At 45.0% G+C, this 27,884-nt stretch overlaps 1 long non-coding RNA gene across 2 annotated transcripts in view; it reads right to left on the reverse strand.

Moving 5' to 3' along the window:
* Nucleotides 1-1,487: 1,487 nt before the first annotated feature.
* LOC140910664 (uncharacterized) overlaps nt 1,488-27,884 on the reverse strand; it is a 96,115-nt gene continuing 69,718 nt past the window's right edge. Inside the window, exons 2-4 of one of the 2 annotated variants that reach the window (XR_012158686.1) lie at nt 12,541-12,613; nt 7,390-7,491; nt 1,488-1,679 (exon numbers count right to left, since the gene is read on the reverse strand). This is a non-coding gene — a long non-coding RNA (uncharacterized LOC140910664). Of the gene's footprint in view, nt 1,680-4,396; nt 4,628-7,389; nt 7,492-12,540; nt 12,614-27,884 lie in introns of those variants that run through there. The other variant, XR_012158687.2, reaches the window with a different exon arrangement.

The following is a 27,884-nucleotide window of genomic DNA, read 5'->3' on the forward strand; positions in this document are numbered from 1 at the left end:
GGCAGCGGGCTGGGGTATGGGAGGGGGTTAGGGGTGCAGGCTCCAGGAGGGAGTTTGGGTGCGGAAGGGGTCTCAGGGCTGGGGGGTTGGGGTGCAGAATGGGGTTCAGGGTGTGGTCTCTGGGAGGGAGTCTGGGTGCAGGAGGGGCTCAAGGGTGCAGGAGAGGGTTCGGGGTGCAGACTCTGGGAGGGAGTTTAGGTGCAGGAGGGGGCTGGGGCAGGGGATTGGGGTGCAGGTGGAGGTTTGGGGTGCAGGCTCTGGCCAGGCAGTGCTTACCTTGGGTGGGCTCCTGGAAGTGATGGCATGACCAGCAGTGGCTCCTAGGCTCATGGGCAACCAGGAGACTCTGCGTGCTGCCCCTGCCTGCAAACACTGTCCCCGCAGCTCCCATTGGCCGCCATTCCCCATTCCCAGCTAATGGGAGCTGTGGTGTTGTTGCTCGGGGTGGGGGCAGCACGCAGAGACCCCCTGGCTGTGCCTCCTCTTAGGAGAAGCTGCCGGACAGATAGGGAGCCTGCATTAGCCCCACTGCGCCACCAGACTTTAAGCAGCCTAAAATCTTCCAGTTTGGCTTCAGTGGCCTCTAGGAGATCGAGCCTGATTCCAGGAGGGTCAGCAACCCTAATAATGCCACTTCTCCTGTGGCTGGCAGGGGAACCAGGCCCACCCTCTACTCCAGGTTCCAGTTCAGGGACCCTCTAGACAGCAGCCAAGGTCTGTTCCCTCCTAGACTTACTGCTTTTTCCCTGAGCTGCTTCCATGCCTTCTGGCTCTCCTCTGAGTTTGCCAGCCTCACACCTCCCTACTTCCTGAGAGTGACTGCACCCTACTTCCCTGCAGCCCCCTCTGCTATTAGCTTCCAGTTTTTATAAACCCAAGCCGGCTTGTTCCTCCTCAGCTGGGCTCCCTCATTCTGTCAGCCACCCAGGAGTGAAAGTAAGGCGATATGGGCGGGTATGGAGAACAGGTAAAAAAAGTGGCCAGCGGTACCAGATGATTTTAACATCGTTGCCCCTTTTGCCCCTCCTGGCTGCCGACGGGGGAGTGGGGGGTGGAAAAGGAGCAGCTGCCCCGGGGCTGGTGATTTAAAAGGGCCCAGAGCTCCGGGCCCTTTAAATCGCTGCTGGAGTCCTGGCGGTGTGGGCCAGGCAGCGCGGATGGGCTGGCTTGGGGACACTGACCCTCCCCCCCCAGCCCTGCCCCTTCCAACCGAGGCCCCACTCCTTCTGGGGGGTGGGGGCAGAGCCAGTCCCGTATGGGTAAGAGTTCAATTTTACTTTCACCCCTGCAGCCACCTTATTCCCCTCATCTGGGGCCTGTCTGGTAAACTGGCTTCCCTTTTAGCATACATTAGCCCTTTCAGGACATGTGAGGGCTGAACACACCATCACACTGTTATTTATGAAAAATGTAAGTCAAAACAAATATACATATATAGATTTCAAAATATCAATATTATCCATCAAAATTCATAAACAAATAACACTTGAATCTTTCCAAGCCTATAGATACAGTGGGAGGATTTAAAAATCCATTGTGGTTTTTGAGGTGACAACACATAAAATGTTTACCTATACGGATCTGCTTCTGTGTTCCGTAAATCAGCAGCAAACTGGATCTGGATCTGGTTTTCAAAATTCAGGGGTGCTCAGCATTACGGATCTTGTCTAGGTTTAATACTGAAATAGAGAACAGCAAAAACATTCCAATTTGGATTCAGACGCATATTGTGTAATTCTATTTGGAGCTTTGGTTCAGGCCAATTTCTAGCTGGACACAAGAAGGCACAGGTTTCAGAGTAGCAGCCGTGTTAGTCTGTATCCACAAAAAGAAAAGGAGTACTTGTGACACCTTAGAGACTAACTAATTTATTAGAGGATAAGCTTTCGTGAGCTACAGCTCACTTCATCAGATGCATACAGTGGAAAATACAGTGGGGAGATTTTATATACACAGAGAACATGAAACAATGGGTGTTACCATACAGACTGTAACAAGAGTGATCAGGAAAGGTGAGCTATTAACAGCAGGAGAGCGGGGGGGAGGGGGGTGGCAGGAGGGGGGAGGACACCTTTTGTAGTGATAATCAAGGTGGGCCATTTCCAGCAGTTGACAAGAACAGTGTGTGTGTGGGGGGGGGGGGGGATAAACAAGGGGAAATAGTTTGTGTAATGACACATCCACTCCCAGTCTTTATTCAAGCCTAAGTTAATTGTATCCAGTTTGCAAATTAATTCCAATTCAGCAGTCTCTCATTGGAGTCTGTTTTTGAAGTTTTGTTGTTGAAGAATTGCCACTTTTAGGTCTGTAATCAAGTGACCAAAGAGATTGAAGTGTTCTCCGACTGGTTTTTGAATGTTATAATTCTTGACATCTGATTTGTGTCCATTTATTCTTTTACATAGAGACTGTCCAGTTTGGCCAATGTACATGGCAGAGGGGCATTGCTGGCACATGATGGCATATATCACATTGATAGATGCGCAGGTGAACGAGCCTCTGATAATGTGGCTGATGTGATTAGGCCCTATAATGGTGTCCCCTGAATAGATATGTGGACACAGTTGGCAACGGGCTTTGTTGCAAGGATAAGTTCCTGAGTTAGTGTTTTTGAATAAAGACTGGGAGTGGATGTGTCATTACACAAAGTAAAACTATTTCCCCTTGTTTATTCCTCTCCCTCCCACCCCCCACTCCCGTTCTTTTCAACTGCTGGAAATGGCCCACCTTGATCATCACTACAAAAGGTTCCGCCTCTCGCTCCCCTCCCCCCCCAGCCCGCTCTCCTGCTGGTAATAGCTCACCTTTCCTGATCACTCTTGTTATAGTCTGTATGGTAACACCCATTGTTTCATGTTCTCTGTGTATATAAAATCTCCCCACTGTATTTTCCACTGTATGCATCCGATGAAGTGAGCTGTAGCTCACGAAAGCTTATGCTCTAATAAATTTGTTAGTCTCTAAGGTGCCACAAGTCCTCCTTTTCTTTTTAAGAAGGCACAGAACATCTTACTGGAAAAAAATCAATGAGATGGGACCAATGTAGCAGTTCCCCATCAATTTTTGCAGAAAATGATATGCAACTACTGTAGAATCATAGAATATCAGGGTTGGAAGGGACCTCAGGACCATATCTTTATTGCAATTTTCCATGAGCCTTGCTTATTAGGTGCCTTCTAGATAAATTAGTGATATGTTTATTTGTTTTACTTCTGACATTATACTTATGGCATCATAACTGACCTGGGGATTGCAGCAGATCTCATATTACAAGTTATTCTTAAGATCAAAGTTATTATTTCTTAAGACTTCTCAAGATAAGTCAAACATTAATGTTTTCAAAGTAAACTGCACAATTTAAATGTCTGCCAGTTTTTTGTTTTTTGTTTTAAAATTTATGTACACCTGTCCTCAAATTACTTACAGAGAAAGTTAGTCTTGTGATCTGGTACTTGCACTTTGCTTTGTCATAATGAGATGTACAATGATGGCTTTGATCAAAAAGGTAGTCGTGTCCTTGAAAGCGATTCAAGTCATTTATACATTCCTTAAAGCATTACACACACAGACACACACACTTGTGCACATTCATGTGTTTAAAGGCCTTCTGGCTTAGCACTGGTCATTGTAACTGTACTGATTATTAAATAAAAAAATCACAAAACACACCTAGCGGCAATGCTTTGTACTGAACTTTCAGACTTTTTGTGACTATTTTGTATTAAAAAGTGCCTTTCTTCCTTCTCTAATATGAAACTGGCCTACCACACCTTTCTAATGTTGGAAAAGCTAGGATGTGAATTGGAGGAGTGGCAACAACAATTAAAATATGTTTGAGAGTACTTTTGTGATACTTTTAGCAAGATATGAGACCAAGCATAAAGCACTTCCCTTTACCTCATACAGTCCCAAAGCAAACACAGAAGTAGGTGCTGGCTGGTTTGTTCTGTGCTTGGGTGAGTGTCCTGGTTTCCCGTTGTTGTTCCTGTTCTCCCTCATTCCTATCCCCATCACATCCCTTCTATCTGCCTGCATATGCCACTAAGTGCTTTTGTTTATAGGAGGTTACATTTGCTTGGTGTTCCCAGGCAGCTTGTGCCCTCCTTAATCCTCAACCTCTCTTTATGGCAATGCTGTACTCCCATGGGCCCCCTCCCTTGTCTACCTGCACAACTACACTGTCTATGCCATGTCAGGAGCACAAGATTATGCACTACTGTTTTTGAACAGTCTTTGCAGCAGTTTTTCATACAAGCTGTGGCGGAAACCAGTTCGAGCCACAGAGGCAGTGTAAGCTACTGGTAAGTGTGTGTTACAGCTGTACCAGCTCTGCAGAGGTTAAATAAGTCTGCAGCCTCTGCAGAGCTGGTACAGCTGTAACACACACAGCCCTGGCACCAGCCGTAGCTGCTTTTTTTGCTTTAGAAGTCTCCAGTTCAATCCCCACACTGTTGGCCAAGAGGATGGTTGCAGCACCACATGATGACTTCTGCAGATGTAAACTCCAGCATAGATCTTGCTGGTGGAAACTCCAAAGGAAGACGTTGTGAGGGCACAAAAAGCTGCAGCCTTCCTCCTGTGGAGGTGGGAGATTCAGAAGGCCAGTACCATCCAAAAGTGGCTAGAGCTGGAAGGAAAGGAGGCAAAAAAGGAAGAATCCATTCATCTCCTCAGTGGCTATTTGGCAGAGCATCTAAAGAGCCTTTAGTGGAACTTAAAGCTATTCTTAATCTTCCGCAGAGAGCGTGTGGGAGGATGACAGTAGAAACACCAACTGCCTGTGCAAGGGTTAAATGTCTCATGGTGTAAAGGGGGTACTGCTGGTGTAAGGTGGTGAAATTTGCACTGCCCTCTGCCAGCTTTAGCAAATCTGGCCTCTAGCTTGTTTGAAGCATTAGGACAATCACCAGTTTGCTGTTTTACTCACAGAGCCTTGCTCTCTGACAAATAAACCTAAGTTACATGAAGCATCCCTCTACTTTTCTCCTATGTTTGTAACAAGAAATTTTGCAACTATTACTAATGGGGACCTAGGGATCCCTAAAGTAGTTGATCCTGATAAGTTACTAAGTGTTTCTGCCTGTTCCTGTGTACACTGCTGTGAAGTATTACAAAGTCAGACTCATTCTTATGTTAATGTTCTCCGCATTTCTCCAGTGCCCTGATTTGAAGCCTTATAATAGAACTGGGAATTTACCAATTTACAGCTGCTGTTGAGATGCAAGACTGGGCTGCTAAAGGCACCCAATTGCATCTGCAAACATCTCATGCAATGGGGTGAGTGAGGAGGGCTGACTAAGGAAGGGACCCTCCCATATTTCCACTGTGTGTATCATGTGAGCAATGAGACACATTCCTTGCCCAAGAGGCTGAGCACACTGCCTCTAAGGTGAGGGTGTGTGGCTGGGGAATCAAATTCAAATGTTTCACTGCTGGGAAGCACATAGAGTCACCAGAAGACCTCAGGGCTGGCTCTCATGTGTTTGTTAATCATTTGAGACACGATGTTAGTGAAATGGAAGATCTGTATTACATAAATTGCCATAATCAAAGCTCAACAGATTCCTCCCTAACATTTGTGAACAACTTCCTTAAATGTCCTAAGATCACATGAAAAAGCCATTGTCCATGGTTCAGAGAAAGAAGAAAGAGCGAGAGTGATCAATATTATTACTATATCCTAGTATTTCAAATGCTTGGAAAAGAACCAGATTTCTAACAGAGTTTAAAGTATCAGGCAGAATGCATCCTGAATTCAGAAGGCCAAAGTCTGACCTCAGTTATGCTGGTGTAAATGTGGTGTGCTTCCAATGAAATAAAGATAATGAAATTATGATAACAGAATTTGACCCATTCTGACTTAATTTTCTCTTCATTCCTTAGACCTGTCTTCTACGTACAATTGGGTATATGAATTTCTGTTTTATTGCTTTTAAAGTACAGTTCTTAAATCTGCTCTGTCTCGGTTCAATAATATGCAGGAGAGGGTGAAAGGGGTGCTCCCCGCCACCTTTCTGCTCATGATTCTAGGCCAAATGGGGGGCTGAAAAGACTCTCAGCATAATTTAGAGCAGCTTCAGGGCTGCTCTAAGTTACACTACCTAAAGTCAGCAGCTGTGGCAATTGATCTGGAGCATAAAGAATCTTGTCATACCTCTACCCCTTCCCCAAAAAACTTCTGTACCAGGAAAGGGTGTGGTATAGAGCCAGCTATGTCAGCTTTGTGCCATGCAAGGATTCCCTTGTGATGGGGGGAATCCTTGGCTGTCATTTTTAGGTCAGCTTTCTGGCTGCTCTGCACTGCCTCAGCAGCACAAAAACAGAATTCACAACTGAGGACTGAGCTTTCTACTTGTATTTTGTCTAATGCTTTGGACTCAGAGTAGGGCTGATCAAAAATGGGATAATTTTTTTGCAAAAAATATATGCAATTATTTTCATCAAAAAATTTCAAAATTCTGCATTATATAGCAGATTTCTATCCAAGAATCTCAACATACTGAACCTCACAACAGCCCTGTATTTACCCCCATTTTCAAGATGGGAAAACCAAGGCACAGAGAGGTCAGCTGACTTCCTGAAGGTCACAAAAGAACACTGTGATAGAGAGGGGTACAGACCATAGAGTGCCAGACTCCTTGTTCAGATTTTTAACCACAAGACAGACCCTGTCCTTGTTTCCTTTCATGTCAGGATAAGAATTCCACCTACCTCTGGAAAGCATTGTCTCATTTTTTAAAATCGCTCACTGTAATGCACTATGAAATATTTTCTAGAAAATATATATTTTTAACTTTTTATTGAAAAACCAAAACATTTTCAGGCAAAACCCAAAAAATTTTGGCTTTGGTTTTCAGGTTTTTGGTTTTTCAGTGAAAAATTTAAAGTCTGAGGACAGCAGATACTTTCTGAAAAAATTTTCATTTGGTTGAAACCCCAATTTTCCATTTGAAAAAAGTTGACAGAGAAAGTTTTGTTTAGCCCTACCCTATAATATAACCCTTGAATCTATAACTTACATATAGAGAGAGTTTTTAATTTAGTATAATTCCCTTCTTTACAAATGTAAACACATTGTTTAGCTCATGGAATAGCCCCAAGAAGTTCAGAGCACTGGAAAAGAAAAGTAACATTTATTGGTATTATAGGTGTGTTTTGTTTGTGTGGCTGTAATAATTTTAATATTTGGAGAGGTTAGGTGACAGATATCCTGTCAATGCTTTGAAACATTTTAAAAATATGAAAGTAAATAAAATCAAAAAGACCCTCCAGATTTCTTACATCTCTAGGTCTCCTTCAACTCCTCTACCAAGGACCAGGAACTTACCCAAAAACTCATTGCTAACTAGGCTCACTGAGACAAAAAGGTTTTATTGAACTTTTATTTACCTGTTCCATCAGATCACACCTGTTCATGGCAGCCATATTTCAGCACTATGTAGTTGGTGTGTTTTATGGGAGTGGCATGTTGGCTATAAATGTACTCTGCACCTGCAAAGAATAAAAAAGTTGTTCACAGTAAATCTTTCTATAAATTAAAAAAATTCAGGCCCTAATCCATAAAGGGACTTAGATGTTGCCAGGGGCGACAAAGTCCCTAAAAGGGGGTCATTGGCACCCGAACTGTGACCCCAGCCCCCCGCATGCCACCTCTTCCTCTGAGGCCCTGCCCCCACTCCAGTCGCTCCTCTCAGGCCCCTCTCCCCAAAGTGATGGGGCCATGGGCCCCCTGGCCTACCCTGTTCTGGCACCTCTGTATGTTGCAATGCCTCACTTATAGGTGCCTAGAAAAACATTGGCGCAACACTGGGATCCACAAAGCCTGAGTTAGGTGCCTTAGCTCCCTTATTCAATGCACAGAAAGAGACAGGCACCTTAGAATGGGATCCACAAAAGTCAGCATGGTAGGTGGGGATCCTCCTAAACTAGCCAATGGGAGATACCAATGAGAGTGGGAGGTCCTAAGCCCTACCTATCTCACAGAGTTATGCGCCTAAGCCTGGGCTGCAGGGAGACGCCTGTCTCTGCTTGCAATCCACAGCCAGGAGCCCTTCTCCTGGAGTCAGGAGCCTTAGGCAACTAAGTCTTTTCTTATGCAAATGAGTGAGGAGCCTGCCTCACTCCATGCAAAACAGCTGGAGGAGAAAATGCTGTCACTCACTTGATGACTTTTAGCCCAGGGGTCAGAGCACTCACCCAGGATATAGGAATTCCCCCCTCTGCTTGCAGGTGAGAAAGGATTTGAGGAGGGGTCTCCCACCTCTCAGGAGTGTGGTCTAACCACTGAGCTATGGAACATTTTGATATAGATTTCCCTCAATCTTGTCTATTGAAGCTGTTCCACTATGTATAAATCCTTAAGTAGCCATTGGGCCAAAGAAAAAAAGTGAGAATTACTTAGAGTATCCTCCTGGTGCTGTGGGAGACCCAGGGTCCAGTCTTCCTGCTCTAGTGACTATTTAATTATTTATACCCGGTGGAACAGCTTCAACAGGAGCGAGAGTGAGGGAGCCCCACATGAAAGTATCCCATAGTTCAGTCGTAGGTGTGGTCCCCTTAGAGATAGGATTTGACCTGGGGTTTCCTTTCTCCCCCTCAGGCAGAAGGGAAAATTCAACCCTAGGTCTCCCACATCCTAGGTGAGTATGCTAACCACTGGGTTAAAATTTATAAATTGGATGACATCACCACCTCCCTTAGCTGGATTTTTAATGACGCCTGATCCAATAGACCTGCTCCGAGCATACCTAATGGATCTGCTTATCTTCCCCTGATTTGTAGATTGCACTGGGGCTTAGGCATGAGATAGGTTTTCAGATGCCTAGAGTGAGACCGCAACATAGGTGCCTAGGGAACTTTGATCCTGAAAATTTAGGCTCTGAGTGAAATTAGGCACATACAGAGTTAGTCAGCAGCCAAATGGGAGTTTTGTGGATCGCAGTGGAGTCTAAGACTGGGATTTAGGTGCCTAAATCTGGGAGTTGGTCACCTGAGTCCCTTTGTGGATCTGAGACTAAGCTTCTCCACTTTCATTTCAGTCCCTGTGAATAGCAATCTTCTGAACTTGTGGATTTATCCCAATTCCTTTGACTTCAATGGGAGTGGCAGCAGGTCCTTCTGAAGTACTTTAGAAACATTAAGGACTAAATTGTATCTCAGGGATGCAGTCCATAGTAAGGTACAGCACTAGCAGCAACACGGAAGAAAAGAGCCAGTTCCCCTCCAGCTCCATCTTATTTCTCCTAACCATGCTGGCTCTTGGAGGCCAGTACCCTGCTGATTCCTGGCTTCCTGCTCCAGGGAGAGTGTAAGGCCTGGTCTACACTACACCAACTAGCCCACCTTTGTGAGCATCCATCCATGCCACTTGCACATTCACAGAGCTACTAGACATGCTCCTGCCTGGAACAGGAAAGAAGTCCTGGATATCCTCGACCTGTTGGGAAAAGAGACTGTGCAAGCCCTGCTAAGGACCAGGGGAGCTCATATGAGTCCAGTGATAAAAGGGAAGGAAGCTCAGGTGGGTGTATGCATGCGTTATTTCTCGTAAAACTTTTTTTACCTTTTTGTTGCCCGAAACCTCCTCTCCTTCCCTCTCTCTATCCTGCCCTTCTTCCTCATTTAATAATGATGCCCATCCCATCCACACATTTAGAGAACTAAAACATTTACCCATAATACATCATTTTCCTTGCCCTCTTGCTCCAGGGAGAGTATAAAGCAGGCATGTAGCTCTGCTTACTCCCGTGCACCTGCACCCAACGTCTGGGTAGCCCGGGTAGAGGGCTTTTTACTCCACTGTGGATGTGTGTTGGCCTAGTCACAATCTCTCCCTAACTAACTTTCACAGTATCCTGAGGCAGGTGAGTATTACTATACCCATTCTCAGATGGAGAAACTGAGACCAAGAGGCAAGATGTTGCAAAGTCTCAAAGGAAAACTGTGTCAGAACTGACTCAGCTAGGATTAGAAATCGGGGGTTTCTGGCTTCCACCCCTGTGGTCAGGCCACAAGGCTACACCTCCTTCTCCTTTCAGTTTTATAATAATTTTCAATAATTACCATATACTTTTAATGTTGTACATTTACAGATGCATTCCATAACTCCTGCACAAGCTGAACTCCCATGGAGCTCAATGGGCCTTTAACATACAGAGGGGCTGCAGAATCAGGCTCATAACTGGTCTGGAATTATTGTTTTATTCCTCCCCCTGAAGTCTTGCAGGAAAGCCAAACAGAGTACAGTGCAATGTACACATGGTGCATTTGTGATGGGAAAAGGAACACAGCATTCTTGGGACTGGTCTACACTACAGAGTTAGGTGAATGTAAGGCAGCTTAAGTCAACTTAACTCTGTCAGTGTCTACACTACATTGGTGCTCCCCGCCCCTTCCCCCCCATGTAAGTCGCCCACTACATTGACTTAATAACCCCACCTCTGTGAGAGGCATAGTGCTTAGGTCAACATAGTTAGGGTGACGCAGTGTCTGTGTAGACAGTGCGTTACTTACATCAGTGCTTCTCAAGCTATCTGATGTGGGGGACTGGCAATTTTTTTTTTCTAATGTGCGCGCAGACTGGCAGCCAATGGCTCGCAGACCGGCACTGGTCCGCGCACCACCACTTTGAGTAGCACTGACTTACATTGCCCGTTGGCTGTCAGCCCCAGGGTAGGTGGGGTGGGGTGGGGTGTGTGAGCTCCAGCTGTGAGGCCCAGGGCAGAGGGGCTTCAGGAGTCAGTGCCCCACAAGGTCCCACTTCAGTCAGTGGAAGCGCTCCTGGTGAGGACATGCAACACCAACAGAAGGAACACAATGTGCACATGAACCACTGCTTTAATTACTCCACTGGCTGTTTATCGATTTAACTTAAGTCGACTTAATTTTGTATAGTAGTCAAGGCCTCAGTTTTGATTATAGTGTCATCCAGAAGAGTTATATCAATAATATACATTGTGATTTATTATTTGGAAGATGATGTTAATCACTTGTAACCTGAGGTTTCTGAGTATATTTCTTCTGCAGATCACTATTAAATTAATCCTCAATTTAAAAATTATAGAGCTTGCCTTAAAACAGCTGTACAGTAATTTTCAAAGACATTGCTTTCTAATACATTTGAACAAGGGACCTGGTGTTCTCCAAGTCCCACTCTACACTATCAGAGTTGAGCTTCTGTTGAGAAGTATGTTGGCAACTTCTACTGAGAGACCATTTGTTGTTATAGAGTATGTTGGGGATTGGTCCTGCTTTGAGCAGGGGGTTGGACTAGATGACCTCCTGAGGTCCCTTCCAACCCTGATATTCTATGATTCTATACTACCTGCCGCATCGGCAGGCAGCAATCGATCCAGCAGGGGTTGATTTATCACATCTAGAGACATGATAAATCGACCCCCCCCGAGCGCTCTCCTGTCGACTCCTGTGCTCCACCAGGGCAAGTGGCACAGGCGGAGTCAACGGGGGAGCGTAAGCTGTTGACTCACTGCAGTGAAGACACCGCGGTGAGTAGATCTAAGTATGTCGACTTCAGCTACGTTATTCATGGAGCTGAAGTTGCGTAACTTAAATCGACACTCCCCCTCCCTCCTCCCCCAGTGTAGACCAGGCCATAGAGAAAATAAAAGAGTAGCTGTAATACCTGTTTTGAAAATTCAGGGGGAGTCCTGCTCTCAATTTTGTATCAGCCTATATCCTCATCTACACAGCATATTAATGTAAAGATATTAAATAGCTGCACTGAAAAGAGCTTAAGTGCGTAAAACTTTTATTTTTCCTTGTGCTTGCGTTTTGATTTCTAGGCAAGTGCTGCGGCCCTGTGGTCAGCAGAAAGCCACTCTTCAAACCAGGAATCCCAGTTTCAGAGGAGGCCTGTTTTCTAACTTGGGTAATTGACAACATCAGTTGGTAGTATGGCTGTGAGCTCAGAGGTGCTCAAATGTAGTTGCAAGTTTGACTTCAAGCAGAGGAAGTGTGCACCTATTCACAAGGATGGTGGGGAGAACATCGATTGCCTTTTTGGCCCTGAGGAAAGAGAAGACTGGAACCATTCCTGGGAAGGAAGAGCAATTGCTGGGCTGGCTCTATCATCCACATAGACACACTGGTGTGATGTCAGATTGTGCAAGAGTCTAGACTTGCTGCTGTGCACAGTACTGCATACTCTACAAGCAAGGGTTTATTTCGAAGAAGAGGATTTATAATTTTTCCTTCCTATTAAGTGTCCTTCTGGAATAACTATGCTTTTTCCTGTTTTTCATATATCTATTGCTGTTTTTACTTAGCTTACAGTTTTGAGAGTCAGAAGTACTGTAGTAATAAAGCTCCCTGTCAATATAACTTGTTAGTTGATAGTAAATAATCAGTAACCATTGGGAGAAAAGAAGCATGGGGTATGTCTTATAAATCTCTGGAAATTTACTTGCAGCTGGTGTGACACCACTCTGTTTTTGTTTCCCACTAGAGTAAAGGCCAGGATTTGGCCCAAATTTTCAGGAAGATGGACTAGAATGCATGGGGAAAGGTTATAGAAGTATTTACCTTTGAGATTGCCTCTCTCCTCATGCAATGCCATTGTAGATGAGATCAGCTTCCAGTTACTACAATGCTGGTGCTACAGAAAGAGAGAAGATAACAAGATCAGTTTGAGCTAACAAGACACTAAGTTTAAGCAGGAGGGGGCTGGAAGTGGGACATCTTCAGTAAACTGGAGCTTTGGAACACTCTTTCCCCATTGATCAATAGAATCCCAGCATCTTGACTCTCAGGCACATTGCAAACCTGCCTATTTTTCCAGGCAATTGAGATAGGGATGGTACAAAGAGTGCAGGGAGCAAATTACAGAACCTGATGAATGTCAGGGCTTGTCTGCACTGGGTTTTTAGCCCTGGTGCTGCTAAGCTGGTACAAACCGCTAGTGTGGATGTAGTGCATTTGTGTAAAGTGAGACTTGTACCAGTGCTGTTTACCCCAGTTTCATACTGGTACAATTCTTTTTGTAAATCTTCACAGTTGCATATATGAACAACTCTGCATGATTATTCGCAAAAAGAAAAGGAGTACTTGTGGCACCTTAGAAACTAACACATTTATTTGAGCATAAGCTTTCATGAGCTACCAGCTCACTTCATCGGATGCATCCGATGAAGTGGGCTGTGGCTCACGAAAGCTTATGCTCAGATAAGTGTATTAGTCTCTAAGGTGCCACAAGTACTCCTTTTCTTTTTGCGGATACAGACTAACACGGCTGCTACTCTGAAACCTGCATTATTATTGTGATTTTAGCTATAGGGTGGTATTAAACAAATAAGTAGGCTTACCCAGCAGTTTTCTGCAAATAGAAATTTTATTAAATAAATTCCAGATCAGCTTACAGCTTAAATCAAGTCATTGACAGCTATCATTCACAGGAAACTATTATATTTCAGTTAATTGGAGTTCAGTTAAACAAGGCTTTGCTGTAATGCAAAAATACTGAAAGACCAAATTTGTGACAGACTGAACTCCTAAAAATCGGGTACATCCTGGATAGCCTAAGAGAGCTGGAGTTTACATTTCTCCTTTTTGAGACAACTTGAAAGATTAACGGGTGCCCCACTGTTAATTCCCGAGAGAGACTGAAAAGACACCAAATGATCCAGGAGTCTTCTGGGCCTTACCCAATGTGAATTGGGTCTTTCCATTGATGTACTTTGAATCAGGCTCTTTAAAGAGGTGGAAGGTAAGAATTCTTGTAGATGTAGGAATGTAGGATTCATTTTTACTTTGGCTAACAGAAGTTATTTTTCATGGACCTGACCTGCTATGATCTGTTTATATTTTGCACCACTAAAGAGTAGGGGTGTATGGATCTGGTGGTTTCGTTTTGCCCGTTATATACGATGGAGCCAATGGTGAAATTTGGAGGCAATCAAATTTATCAATTTTTGTAAACATTAAATTCCTTTGCTAAAAGAACCAGGCTACAACAGACAGGATGATACTTTCAAGCACTTTCAAACAAAGTTTCTTTATACATGCCTGATTTTCATTGCATACTAAATCCACGGCAAGTTTGAAGCAGCCTGAAATATATCTATTTTTTAATTATCCTTCCCCAGCTGTGGAGGGCCTGCCTGTAGTGGAATTAATGTGGTTCTATTTCATTGGCTGGGGAGATGATTTTAAAATGTTGCACAGAGGGTCCATGTCTCCTGCACATCTCAGAGGCCAGACAGAGGCTCACTGCACAGAGAGGCTTTGCGTGGAACTGTATAGCCACAGATTTTTTGGCTACTGTGCCATCTGAATATTTCTTAACTGGCAAAAAACATTTTCATCTTCAGAAAACTCAAGTCAGACAGAAATTGATAAACTCTTTTTAAACTGCCTGTTAGCTGACTATAAGCATGATGAGAAATGTCAGTCCAAAGAGTAATTTCTCCAGACATAAATGTGTGCCTGGCTACAGCAGCTTAGAATCACAGTGCTTCCTTAAGTCTCTGGCTTTATCCTTGCATGACACTATAATTAAAATCACATTACCTTGAATGAAGAGGGGTTTCATGTATATTTGTTTATATGACTACTGTCTCTCTCTCCTTTCACAAAACATCAGTATAACAAATAGACTCGGCACTCATTTGTCTCGCATGTCAAAACCATGTTCTTTGCCATAGCATATGAATGTGAGCGTAACATTACAAAGAACAGATTTTCAGCATCACAAAGCAAAGCAAGCAAACCACATTAGCTAAGCTTAGTAGCTGCAGTCTACGCTCTTTCTTTTTCCAACAAAACCTCATTGCTGGAAATGTCTTGCTCCTGGAACAATCCTGGCAACACCCTGGACAAGAAGGACATTTGTTGGCTGCTTTCCATGACAGTCTCAATCTGATCAGGCCACTGCTGGTTATAGGGACTTCAAAGGGACTTGGCATTTCACGTACATTTGGTAACAGTTCCTGTCTGCTGGAACAACTGTTTGGCTCTAAACACACACTTTTTACTCTAGAAATTGAATGTAATATTAACATGTGGCACTTTTCATCTTTCAAGTGCTCTGCTCCAGTGGTGTATTTGCTTTGGGACAGAGAATGGCTGAAAAAGACTCAAGAGGACAAGTAGTTTTGTGCTTAAGGTACCGGATTTGGGAAATCTAGGCTCAGTTCTGCCAAAGATTCCCTATGCAACCTTGAGAAAGTCACTTAGGCCTTGTCTACACTCACACTTTTGTCAGTATAACTTATGTCACTCAGGGATGTGAAAAAACCCCACCCCTCTGAGCGACATACGTTACAGCGACAGAAGCACCGGTGGGAGATGCTGTCCTGCCAACATAGCTACCGCCACTCAGTGGGGTGTTTTAATTATGTCGATGGTAAAGCTCTCTCCTGTCGGCATAGAGCGGTTAAATGGGAGATCTTAAAGTGGCACAGCTGTGCCATTATAAGGTCTGTAGTGTAGACACGGCCTGACTCAGGCTATGTCTACAGTACACAGCTTTTGGCTGTGTTGCTACAGCCATGTCACTAAAAGGCACGCAGTGTAGCCGCTGTTTGTCTGCTGACAAAAACTTCCACCCATAGCGAGCGGCGTTAGCGTTGTTGGCAGGAGAGCAGTCCTGCCGACAAAGAGCTGGTAACACTGGTGCTAGTCATCGGCAAAACATTTGCCTTTTGGAGTGGTGTTTTTATAACATCTCTGAAAGACAAAAGTTTTGTCGTTCAGTTGCCAGTATAGACATAGCCTCAGTTCCTCATCCTTTAATTCTTGTGTCTGTCTTGTCAGTTTAGATTGTAAATTCTTCAGGGCTGGGACTCTCTCGCTATGGGCAGGTCTTCACTACCCGCCGGATCGGGTAGTGATCGATCTATCAGGGATTGATTTATCACGTCTCATCTAGACGTGATAAATCGATCCCCGAACGTGCTCCCCGTTAACTCCAGAACTCCAGCTTGAGAGAGGTGGAAGCGGAGTCAACAGGGGAGCAGCAGCGGTCGACTTACTCCTGTCCTCATGGCCAGGTAAGTCGACCTAAGATACGCCGACTTCAGCTATGCTATTCGCGTAGCTGAAGTTGCGTATCTTAGGTCGACCCCCCTCCGCAATGTAGACCAGGGCTAAGTGTACGTACAACATGGCCCTGAGCTCAGGTGGTACTCTAGGTGTTACAGTAGTACAAACATAGGTGTAGGACCAGTGGAGATTGCTGATATTTATTTATATTGTGCTTTGTAAATGATTTGGAACCATCATTTAGGAACCACCAGTTGCTCAATGTTAGGCTATGTAGCTGTGCAATGATATTCCTGTTACTTCTCATCCTCCCTGCTCACTTCTCTCCTAGTGTTTGTTACACATACTTGTGCATCATGCTTGAAATTATATTGTAGTTTCTGGCAGGAAACATGTCATTCTATGTGTTATACTTAGGAATTACCTGGCACAATGGGGCCCCAGGCCTCACATGTCCTTTGGGCACTACCATGCTTTTATCATTGTTACCCCAGCCCAACCTGCCTCCCACCCATTTTTACTTTTACCCACCAGGTGTGTCTTGTTTTTTAGATTGTAAACTCTTTGTGTCTATATAGCACTGTGATGGGGTGTGTACCCCACACAGGCTCCAAAAGGGTTAATGTGGGTCTTAGAGGCCATTTCACATACCATGTTACACCTAGAGGGAGAGCATGAGAATGATTGAGGATGAAGCCCACCTGAGAAGGGGCAGAGAGAGGACTATAAACAGAGGAAATTGAGAGCAGAAGGGGCTGTTATAAACTTCACAGGTGCCGACTTCCTCTGGGCCCAGGGGATGCTCCGCCCCAGCCCCGCCCCCACCTGATCCCTTTCCCCAAACCCCTACCCCCACCCCTTCCTGCCCCTACTCCGTCCAAAGCCCCGCCCCACCCCTTCTCCCAAGCCTGGTTACTCTGGCTGGGGTAGACTTAAATTGTGAGCTGGCCAGACAGACAAGTCATGGGACAAGGTGGACCACCATAGGACCAAAGCAGCTGTTGGCAAGGGTGCCAGACAGGGAGAAAGCAGCTATGCATGTCTATCCACAAGGAGGTGATCTAGCAGTGAGTCCCTCCTCCTTCACAAGCACCTAGCACAATGGTTTCCCAACCTGTTTGAGACTTGTAGGTGATATTGCAATAATAAATAATACGCTAAATGAAATTCTTACCACAGTCTCTTCAGGAGCTTCTCTTCAGTCCCCTGCAAGAGCCTTTGGCTCTTATCTCTTAGTGTTAGGACAAATGGGTATTCCAATATTAGATCCAGGTTCAATCCTTAAAATGGACCTGAACACTCACATCTTCTTGAAGTGGCTCCTGTGCTTAAACTTTCAGAGCTTGGGCAGCACCCTCCACCACAGACAGATTTTAGCCCCATGCTGGCTTTACCAGTTCAGAATCCAAACCAAAAGATTACTTACGAACCTGCATTCTTGAATGTTGTAAAGATGCTATGCTGCACACTAAACTTTCTACAGCACTGCCAGATTAACTTCATGTAAATTCTATTATGCTCATTTTACAGGTTGAGAATCTGATAGGTTTAATGACTTACCCAGTGCAGGGGTGGCAGGTTTGTAGAAGTTTTGGTGGTGCCCAGAATCTGCCCCCCCAGTTCTGCCCCCCCCAACTCTGCACCCCACCTGCCTAAGGCTCTGGGAGGGAGTTTGGGTTGGGGGATGAGGTCTGGGGTGCAGGCCCTGGGCTGGGGCAGGGGATTGGGGTGCAGGAGGGTGCAGGGTCAGGGAGGGAGTTTGGGTGCAAAAGGGGTGAGAGGTTGGGCTCTGGGAGGAAGTTTGGGTGGGGATGGGGTCTGGGGTGCAGGGTCTGGGATGGAGTTTGGGTGCTGGGTGCAGGCTCAGGGCTGGGGCAAGGGGTGGGGGTGCAGGAGGGGGTGAGGGGTGTAGGCTCTGGGAGGAAGCGCATAGGGCTGGGGTGCCGGGAGCCAGGAGAGCAGAGTCAGTGTGGAGCTGCAGGGGAGAGGCAGGACACTCCGGGACCCAGGGGAGGTGCGTGGGGGCAGCAAGTGGGTGCCAGGGGACACTCGGGGGAGGTGTGAGGGGGTGGCAGGTGGGGCCGGGGTAGAGACCCGGCCCCAAACATTGGTGGAGCTGGGCCCCTGGGCCCTGAATATTGCTGGAGCCCGGGCACCACGGGTCCATACAACTCGCTTCCCCTGGCCCAGTGTCACACAGTTTGTCAGAGGCAAAGCCAGGATCAGAACTCAAAAAGTTCCCAGCTTCCACTCTGAGGTCACAAATAATCTGCCTCTCTACATCAGATGTAGGAGAACAGTTCTCCTATTGAATTGCTTTAGCACTGCAGCGGTTCTCAAACTTCATTGCACCGCAACCCCCTGCTGAAAACAAAAATTAATGCACGACCCTGGGAGGGGGGACGACCAAAGCCTGAGCCTACCCGAGCCCCATCACCCTGGGTGGGAGGGAGTGGCCAAAGCCCAAGGGCTTCAGCTCTGGGTATGGGGGTCTGCAACCTGATCCCTGCTGCCCCAGGCAGTGGGGCTTGGTCTTTGGCTTTGGTCCTGGGTGGCGGGGCTCAGGCTTTGGCCCCGGGGCCCAAGAAGTCTAACACCAGCCCTGGAAACCCCATTTTACAACCCACTTTGGGGTCCCAACCCACAATTTGAGAACCGCTATGGGTAGCTCCTTGTAGTTTCCTCAGGAATCTCCCTCTCAACTCCCCCTCCTTTGCTTGACATGCAGCTGATTACCATAGAATTGAGAAGGACACATTTTTTCTAAAAGAAAATGTACGTTCAGATAGGAAAGTTGTATGTTTGTATCCCTTTCCCCTCTCCCTCAATAATCCTGGAGGGAGTAATTTGCAGTTTGCCATTAATCACTGGAGTAGGTGCATTTGATATCCACCTAATTGCTGGAGGTGTGGCAGGGTTGCTGGCAGAAATGTGACATAAGTATAAACAAGGGTATGCCCTTGGCTAAACACAGAAAGTTCACGTAATGGTTGTGTAACCATGCCTAGGAGTGACTAATAGTTAAAGGGTCCCTCTGTAACTATTCCCTCTGTTCCCTCCCACAGGGCCAACAACAGTGGAGCACTTCACTCCTTTCTGGCCTTTTCAAACACTGGCAGCTGCTTGGGGCTGTAGAGAGCTGGCTCTGGGGTTTTTGAACATGCTAAGGAAGCTAAAAAATAGACATTACAAACAGCGTTATGGGATGACCAAAAAGTTATATAGGTACAGTTCACCGTCCACATAAACTACCTTGGGTATCACAGAGGACTTCTGAGAATATCATTAGCAAGGGGTTTTGTGAAATAACACATCATGTTGTCTACCCCTCTAAGCAAGGGCTAGGAAACTGCCAGCAGACTGCAAAAGAAATCAGCTGTCTAATTCTGAAAAGCCAAATAATATCCATCAGTTGCCTCTGACACCCTAAAGTCCCATCTTTCTCCAGCACCCTAGCACATCTACACTGACCTTGCCAATGTGTCATTACCCTCAGGGCTAGTCCCTGGAGGAGGCTATGCCAAGTGAGTGCAGTATGCAAATGTAGAACCCCTTTCATGATTTATAAGAAGTTTGCAGTTAAGCAGTCCCCTGCCTTCCCAGCATTTGCTCCCAGTCTTGATTACTTCAGTTTTTGTTCATTCTTAGAAACCAACACAAACCTGTTTACTGACTAATGGCCCGGGTTTCTGATTACCCTGAGCTGTGGGAGTTGTCCCAAAACATCTCTTCTGTTGTGACTGCATTAACTGGCATCTCTTTGAAATGCAGACTCCTGGTGATTGACTTCCAAACAAGTGGAGCTGAATGGGGGTTTAGACAGATTAACATTCTAACAGCAAGTGGCAGCCATTCCAAGAAGCTAAATCAAATCCTCAAGTGCTCATTAGCAAGCCCAAAAAACCCCCTATTTTAGAATGAAAACATATAAAAAATTGCCACATAAATGATGGATCTTTGGGGCAGCAGCTTTCTTTACTGAATCAGACTTTCATTCTATTCCCTTAAAACAGCAGGTAATGTGGCTACTGCAGACTAACATTTTTTGTATATAACTTTATGTATGAAGCTAAAATTAATCAATATTCAGGTTCAATTCAAGTTCAGATGGAGCCAGGTAAAGTTCATATTGCACTATACGAGAAAACAGAACTATGATACTTCAATGTTAGGAAGGTAAACGGCAGCTGTCGTGTTTATCCTGTGTTACAAGGTCTGTTACACACTTACACTGCCACTTACAGCACTGAAACTTTCTTCACTCAGGGGTGTGAACCCCCCCCCCCCCGAGCGCTGCAAGCTTCAGCACTGTAAAGTGGCAGTGTAGACAGTGCTACAGCGCTGGGAGCTATTCCCCTCACGGCGGTAGTTTTATTACAGTGATGGGAGAGCTCTCTCCTACCACCTGGAAGCACTGGTGGATTCAGAGGCCTCTGGTAATTTCATGGACTTGGATTTGTGCAAGCACATATGGTCCTTGTCCAGCATAAAAGCTTTCCAGACTCGGTGGAGTCTACTGCTGGGTCGCTCCTCCCACTGGGCCCAGTTACCCACCAGACTGCCCCTTTGGAGGTCACCACCCTCCAGGGTCATCAAGAAATCCTCCATTTCAGGCTCATCCAAAACCCACACTTTCCAGGTTTCAGAGTAGCAGCCGTGTTAGTCTGTATTCGCAAAAAGAAAAGGAGTACTTGTGGCACCTTAGAGACTAACCAATTTATTTGAGCATAAGCTTCATGAGCTACAATCCGATGAAGTGAGCTGTAGCTCACAAAAGCTTATGCTCAAATAAATTGGTTAGTCTCTAAGGTTCCACACTTTCCAGTTATCCTTGGCTTGACCTGGTTTGTCACCCTCTTTCTGCATATCTGCTAGAGGACCAGTGCAATACATATCATCTCTTTGCACTGTCAGCAGCCTTGTCTCCCCAGCCTAGCCACATCATAAGCCCTCTGCAGCTCGGTTTGCCTCTTTGGAGAATCCAAGACCGAGGCTGTTATTTCACAGGGAATCTCTGCATTTTCTCCCTCATCTTCTGCAACACCTGCAAATACCAGGACATCAACATGCTCAATACGAAGAATATAGACACTTTGCCACATCATCACAGTTATGACTGCCTCATTGACCTTCACCCAGGAGCAGAGATTCCTTTCAGTCACGTCTACTCCCTCTCAGAACCTGAGCCACAGGCTCTCTGGGGCACCAATCTACTTTGTAAAGGAGGACAGATCTCTGTGGCCCTGTGTAGACAACAGGGTGCTAAACAAGGATACCATTTGGAACTAGTATCCCCTGCCCCTTATCAACAAGCTTTGTGAATAACTACACTCCACCAAGGTCTTCACAAAGTTAGACCTCTGCACAGTTTATAGCCTGGCGCAGATTAGGAAGGGAGACCTTCTGTACCCATTACGGACATTTTAAATATCTAGTTATGCCCCAGCGACTTTCCTGCACTTCATCAATGGCATCTTCAGGGACATGCTAGTCTATTTTCTAATTATCTACCTTGGTGATATTCTCATCTTTCAGAAGACCAAGCTCTTCATGATCATCAGCATTCTAGAGAGACTGTCAGATCATCTGTATGCTAAATCTGAATAACAAGTTCAACAGATATAACTGAATTCCTTGAGTATATCATCTATCCCAAAGGGCTAACCATGGCCCCAGGCAAGATGACAGCCATATCTTACTGGGCCGCACTAAAGGAACATCCATACGGTATAGCAATTCCTGGATTTCATCATTTTTTCTAGGTGATTTATCAAGGGGTTTTCTAGTTTAGTTACCACTATGACTGCCCTTCTGCCTAAGGGAGTCTCGTTCACCTGGTCACCAGAAGCCAAATCTGCCTTGGAGCAACTAAAAGAGAGATTCATCAGAGTGCACATCCTGACCCACTGAACCACACAGTAGAGGCCGACATGTCAAACTTAGCTCTGGGCATGGTGTTGTCCCAGCCAGCAGGCCCCCATGGCTGACTGCACCCCTGTGACTTCTACTTACACAAGCTAACTCAAGTGGAGAGGAAATATAATATGTAGGACAAGGAGCTGTTAACCATCAATGTAGCCTTTGAGGAATGGCATCATCTCCTAGAAAGGGCCAGGTTCCCAGTCCTGGTCCTTACCGTTCACGAGAACCGGAAATACCTCCAGACAGCCAGGCATCTTAACCAGTGCCAGATCTGCTGGTCCCTCTTCTTTGCCCAGTTCGATTTGATAGTCACCTATCACACAGGGTCATGAAATGGAAAGGCCAATACCCTGTCCCATAAGGATAAGTACATTGACTCTGGCAGGGAAACTCCATCCATGATTCTTAATGCATCCAATTTTTTAAACAGGACAATAGACAGCAATCTGATGTCATCTATCCATTCCTTGTTGCTCAATGACCTGTGCACCACTCGGATATGCCAGGCCTTGGATGGTGCCAGTGCCCAATCTGTGGCCAAATTCAGATTATTTATGTTCTGGAGGGCCATCTCAGGCTTCATATCCTCAAGTTATGCCATGATTCACGACTAGCTCGTCACTTCAGCCACTTGAAGGACTGGATTTTGGTGTCAGGGACTTTCTGGTGGCTTGGCCTATGCATGTCTGTCACGAACTATATGAGATTCTGCAATCTTTGTGCCCAAATCAAGAACCCATGCTTTAAATCACTTGGCTTCTCCAGCCCCTGCCTGTCCCATTTCAGCTATAGGTCACTGTGACCAGGGACTTCAATCGTGTAGCTGCCACGCTCTCAGGGGCACAGCAATCTAAGTCAATCTTTTCACCAAGATAGCACACCTTGTCCTGTGCTGCACTGTCCCTACTACCATGGAAATGGCTCACCTTGTCTTAGAGAATGCTTTTGTTTTCACAGATTTCCAGTGTGTATTGCGTCAGACCAGGGCTCTGTTTGTCTCCTGTTTGTGGCAGAAGTTTCTAAGGCTTCTGGATATAGAACCCCCCATCTTGTACATATACATAGTGGACTGGGGGGTTTACAGTCATGACGAACGATCCTGGGAACCAGTAGAAAATATTCACATCCCAGACCTGCAATAGGAGATGCATGAAATATATCCTGACAAGCCTGGCCCTAGGGCCCCTGGGATGCACTCTCAGAAGAGGAGGCATTGTCAGGAGTGTGGACCTGCAACTAGCGGACCTTCCACCTCTCAGGATCCTACAGTCTGGGCTCCAGCCCAAGCCTGGAAGTCTACACAGCAATGAAATAGCCCTGCAGCCCAAGCCCCACAAGCCCAACTTGGTTGGCATGGGCCAGCTGCAGGTTTTTCTTTGCTGTGTAGACATACCCTTTGCATTCTACAGCCCTATCAGGCACCTAAAGCAGGAGAGAGGGAAGGAGATCCTTCAATGTTCTCTCCCCTTCAGAATCTTATTTACACTGATAAATGGGACCTGTAATTCACCACCAGGATAGCAACAATGGAAGCTGTATCTGAATGTTTAACCATTGCTTTTAACCTGCTCAGGGACTGTATGCTAGTGGAAAATGGATGTAGCTCTGCTTTGCTCCACCACATCCTCAACCCCTCAGCCCACCTGTCCTGCCACACCCTCTCATCCTCTCGCACATCCCTTATGCCCCTCTGCTGGCTCCCCAGGCTTTATGCCAACAGGAAATTCCCCTCCGCAAGTGGACTTCTCTGCTACCCATTTGTGTGGGATCTTTTCACTTTGCTCTGCCTAACAGTGCAAATAAATGTATCCCAGTGCAGAGTATGGGCCAGAAGTGACCAAACTGTACTTTGTTTGCACTTATTTTTACAGTAGTTTCTTAGATTCATTTTTCATGCAGTTAAATAAAGTTGTGAAACTCAATTTCTCAGTTTAGGCAACTAAATTTCAAATAAAAGCTGATATATGATAAATGTGGGTAACAGCATTATCAGGAAAATGTTTTAAAATGGTTTAGTACATTTTAAAAAAACAGTTTGTCTTACGAAACGAAGTATTTAATTTGAATACATTCCCTATTCAATGTATCACCTACTTGTGAAATGTTTTAGGTGTATTATTTTTTGCTTTGTATTTCAGAAACAATAAAGGCAGACCCTGAAAAAGTAATTTGTCAGATTCTTCCTCAGTTCTCCCATGCTGATTGGTTTACTTGGAGAAATATTTTCTTTGTTTCATGCAGAGATAATGAGTTTAAAACCCAGTTGGTTCACACCAGCTATGTGATGTGAGAACATAATGCTCAGCTGTACCAAATGTACAGACTGGAGTAGAGAAGAGAAACAGAACAGGAGGAAGTAAATTTTTTTCAGTAGTCAGATTGCATATTTCTGTTATGGGTGAAGCTCGAGAGTCGTTATTACACTGCTCATGGTTTTCAAAATAGAAATAGCTGAGGGTGATTTTATAGGACAAATTCCCATGACACCACTCAGATGATATGTATCTACCAAAAAAACCAAAACAAGTTAAAACTGTGTAGCTTCCTCTACTTGCTGTGTAACCCAATAATGTCACTTAGTGATGGCTTCACACAACAAGGCTTCCTAACAGCTGGAGACGTTAACATTAAAATGATAATTTTAATGGCATTGAAAGATACTGATCATTCAGTTTAAACCATGACCCTAACCAAACTCTCTGCTCTCACTATCCACCTACCATCACCCTTAACTCTTCCCTCCTACTGTCCTTAATGTCTGCCCTCCTCTCGGGAACCCTTGCTTTGCCCTCTTCCTAGTTATTAAAATTCAGTGCTTCTGAGAAGTTCAGTGCAGTGCTAGAGGCCAAAGTTATCCACAGGACAGCACACCACAGTCCTTACTATTGAGCCTTCAGCTTAACCTGGAGGAACCACCTCCAAAGGGTTTTCTGCACTGACAGTTTTCTCCCATCATCATCAGTCTGGCACTACTGCAATTCCACTCGCAAAGGTGGAAACGCCACTGTAGTTCCACTGCCAGCATTTTTACTATTGTTATCTAGGTTGCTCGCTCTGCAGGCTGTTTGCAGTTGCTCCAATTTCTGAAAATTGTCAGTGTAGATGCAGCCCAAGTGCAAGAGTTTAGTTCAGGCTCTCTGTGAATGCAATCCTGGGTCCAACTGTTGATGCTGCTGCTAAGGGACCTAGCTACATGTGATGGGGTCACATCTACACTTGGAACTGGACTGATCTGACCAACGCACTACAGCCAGAAGATGGCAATGACTTCCAGTGAATCTGCAGCCCTGAGAAGAAAGACATTCTGGTGCTGTCCAGTCCTTTGGATTTTTACTGTTTCTGAAACTTGCAAGCTATAGGCTAATGTCTCTGAAAATGGCTGGCATTCAAGCTGTTGGGATGGTTAACTCTGTAAAGCAGTAAATCACAATTTGAACTAGCTATAAAAGCTACCAATTTCACAAGGCCATTTGTCAGCCAACTCAGGTTGGAAAGTAAAACATTCCAGGCCTTCTACCAACACCTGAAATGAGAACAAACATAGGAAGAAAGTCAGGCAACTACACACAAAGTCTGATTCATAAATAACAGAACATCCCTTGGGAAGAATGGCTTGTTTGAAATTCATCTGTGGAGCAGAGGGCCAGTGCAAGGCCCCTCTGCACCAATTCAACCATTGAGGGGAAGAGCATATCCACGCGGGAGTGGGAAGCCGAGCAGCAAGCAGAGTAGCTGTGAGTGTCCATTTCCTATGTACTGCACAAAAGGCCTTTGTACCAACCCCATAGACCAGCACAGAAGGTCACAAGGGGAGCAGGCAGGAAGAGGAGCCACAAGCTTACTGTTATGTAGCTCTAGTGTCCCTAGTACTATGCAATCGACATGGAGCAGCTGTGTAGCAACCCCACACCCTGGCCTCTGGTTGGAGGATGGATTTCAATTCCCTTCCCTTGGTACACAGCATCTACATAGAATATTCAGGCTTTCTGTAGGTGGAATTCACTCCTGGCACAGAAAGAGCAGCTGTTCTTGAGGCACTCTGGTACTATGGCGACAGGGTCAGCATACAAACCTGGAGAGACAGATGCTTAAATATTTCTCCTACAAGCTCGGATTCCTTTTTTAAAAAGCAGCCATAGCTGAAAAAAGCTGTGAAGAGAGTAGGATAACCAGGAAGCCCTTTTGCTGACAAGGTGAAAAAAACATATTTTTCTTATCCAAAACGAGAGAACAAGCTGAATAAGCCACTTCATTTTCCTTCCTTTCCCCTTTTCACTCACTAAGACTCTTACATTTATAAGGACACTCCTTCAGTCATTTGGCATCCTCCCTAGCGTTTCCCAAATTAGACTTTACTCTCTTACATATTCAGCCCCAGGGACCATTCAAAAGGTGCTTTTACTGTCTGCACTGAACAACTCATAACTTTGCTGTTGCTGTTCTTAGCCTCCACTGCCTGTGACTCTTATGAGTGTGGAAATTTAAACCCCACTTGTAGGTGACGCAGCATTTTCTGGGCCTATGGAAGCGATATTCCTTAGCAGCACCTAATAAGGTGCTCACATTCTAACGGTTTCATTTGGCTTTTGCACAAACGCAGTTCCTATAATTTTTCTGATGATGTTGCACACTCTGTGCCAGAACAGATTGTGTAGTTAAATTGGTAGCCAGATAATCCTCTTCTCTGGGAGAAGCTCTAAAATGACTGATGCTCTTGGATCTTGTCTGATTTAGTTGACTATTTGTGAGTAGTCAGTTTGTGGCTCTGAGGCAGAAGTTATGTTTGGAAGAACTGCACACAGCGAAAACTCCGCAAGAATTCTGGCTGACTTCTGCATGGAGATGTTTTGTGTTGCTTCCAGTCCAGCTCCCAACAAGTATGGTCCTAATATAAAAAGTGACTAAACTAAAAATGGCTGCCTTTGTATTTAGAGTCATATCTCCTGACTTCAGTAATTAAAATAAGTGTTAATTGCTTTTACTCCTATGAGCTCTGTAGAGCAAACATAGGTGAGGGGCAGTGAACTGGACTTTATTCCTTCCTTTACATCAACAGTTGTTTAAGAACTTATTAAGAATGTATTAGTTACTCCTGTGCAACCCCCAATGAAAGCACGAAGGATATCATTTGGCCTGCCGAACCTTTATTACATGAGCAGAAAAAAGCCCAGCTTGACTTCCAGATCCCAGGTTGAGTTTTCTGGGCTGGAAGTTAGAAACAATAAATCCTTTAGTCTGTAAATAGAGATTATAAAAATGATGTGAAGAACCTGGGCAATATTTATATTATATTTATGAATATCATATGTATCTCTATTTGATTACTGTCATGATGTCTGCTACATCGATGCAAACGATTAATTTAGTCCAGTGGAGCTTGCACATCTGCAGGAAAGCAGACAATGTGGTACTGATAGCCCAGTCACCGACACTTAAACAAGAGAGGTAAAGACCAATTGTCATTTTGCCCAAGTCCAAGCGAGGCACAACTGAGCTTTTCTGTCCAAATCCAAGGGGAGACTACCATTCAAAGACATAGAGTCAATCTCTAGCCAGGGCTCAGACTCATTAAGCTTAAAAGCACATGGGATCCAAGCTCTGGGTCTAACACAGACAGTGACCATCCACAAGGGGGAGCTTAGCCAAGGCTTAATGTAAGACTTTAGACAGAGCCCCACCATGCCATTTTTACTTAGGGTAAAATTTCAGAAGTGATTTAAGAAGTCTTGAAAATATTACCCTAAGCCACTTTTCAGTTAGAAAACACACTTTACATTGAAATTATGATTACAAGGCTTTCTGCTAATAGCAACCTCTCTGCTAAAAATGGAATTATTTGTGACATATACAGAATGAGAGCCCAACATCAGCCATAAGTCAGTTTCCATCTTGCCACCTTTAAATTTTAGACATTTTCTTTCCTAAACTTCCCAGAATGTGTAGAGACTTGGGGTAAGCAAAGGAGA

The sequence above is a fragment of the Lepidochelys kempii genome, chromosome 4, assembly GCF_965140285.1.
Source record: "Lepidochelys kempii isolate rLepKem1 chromosome 4, rLepKem1.hap1, whole genome shotgun sequence".
NCBI classification, from domain to species: Eukaryota; Metazoa; Chordata; order Testudines; family Cheloniidae; genus Lepidochelys; species Lepidochelys kempii.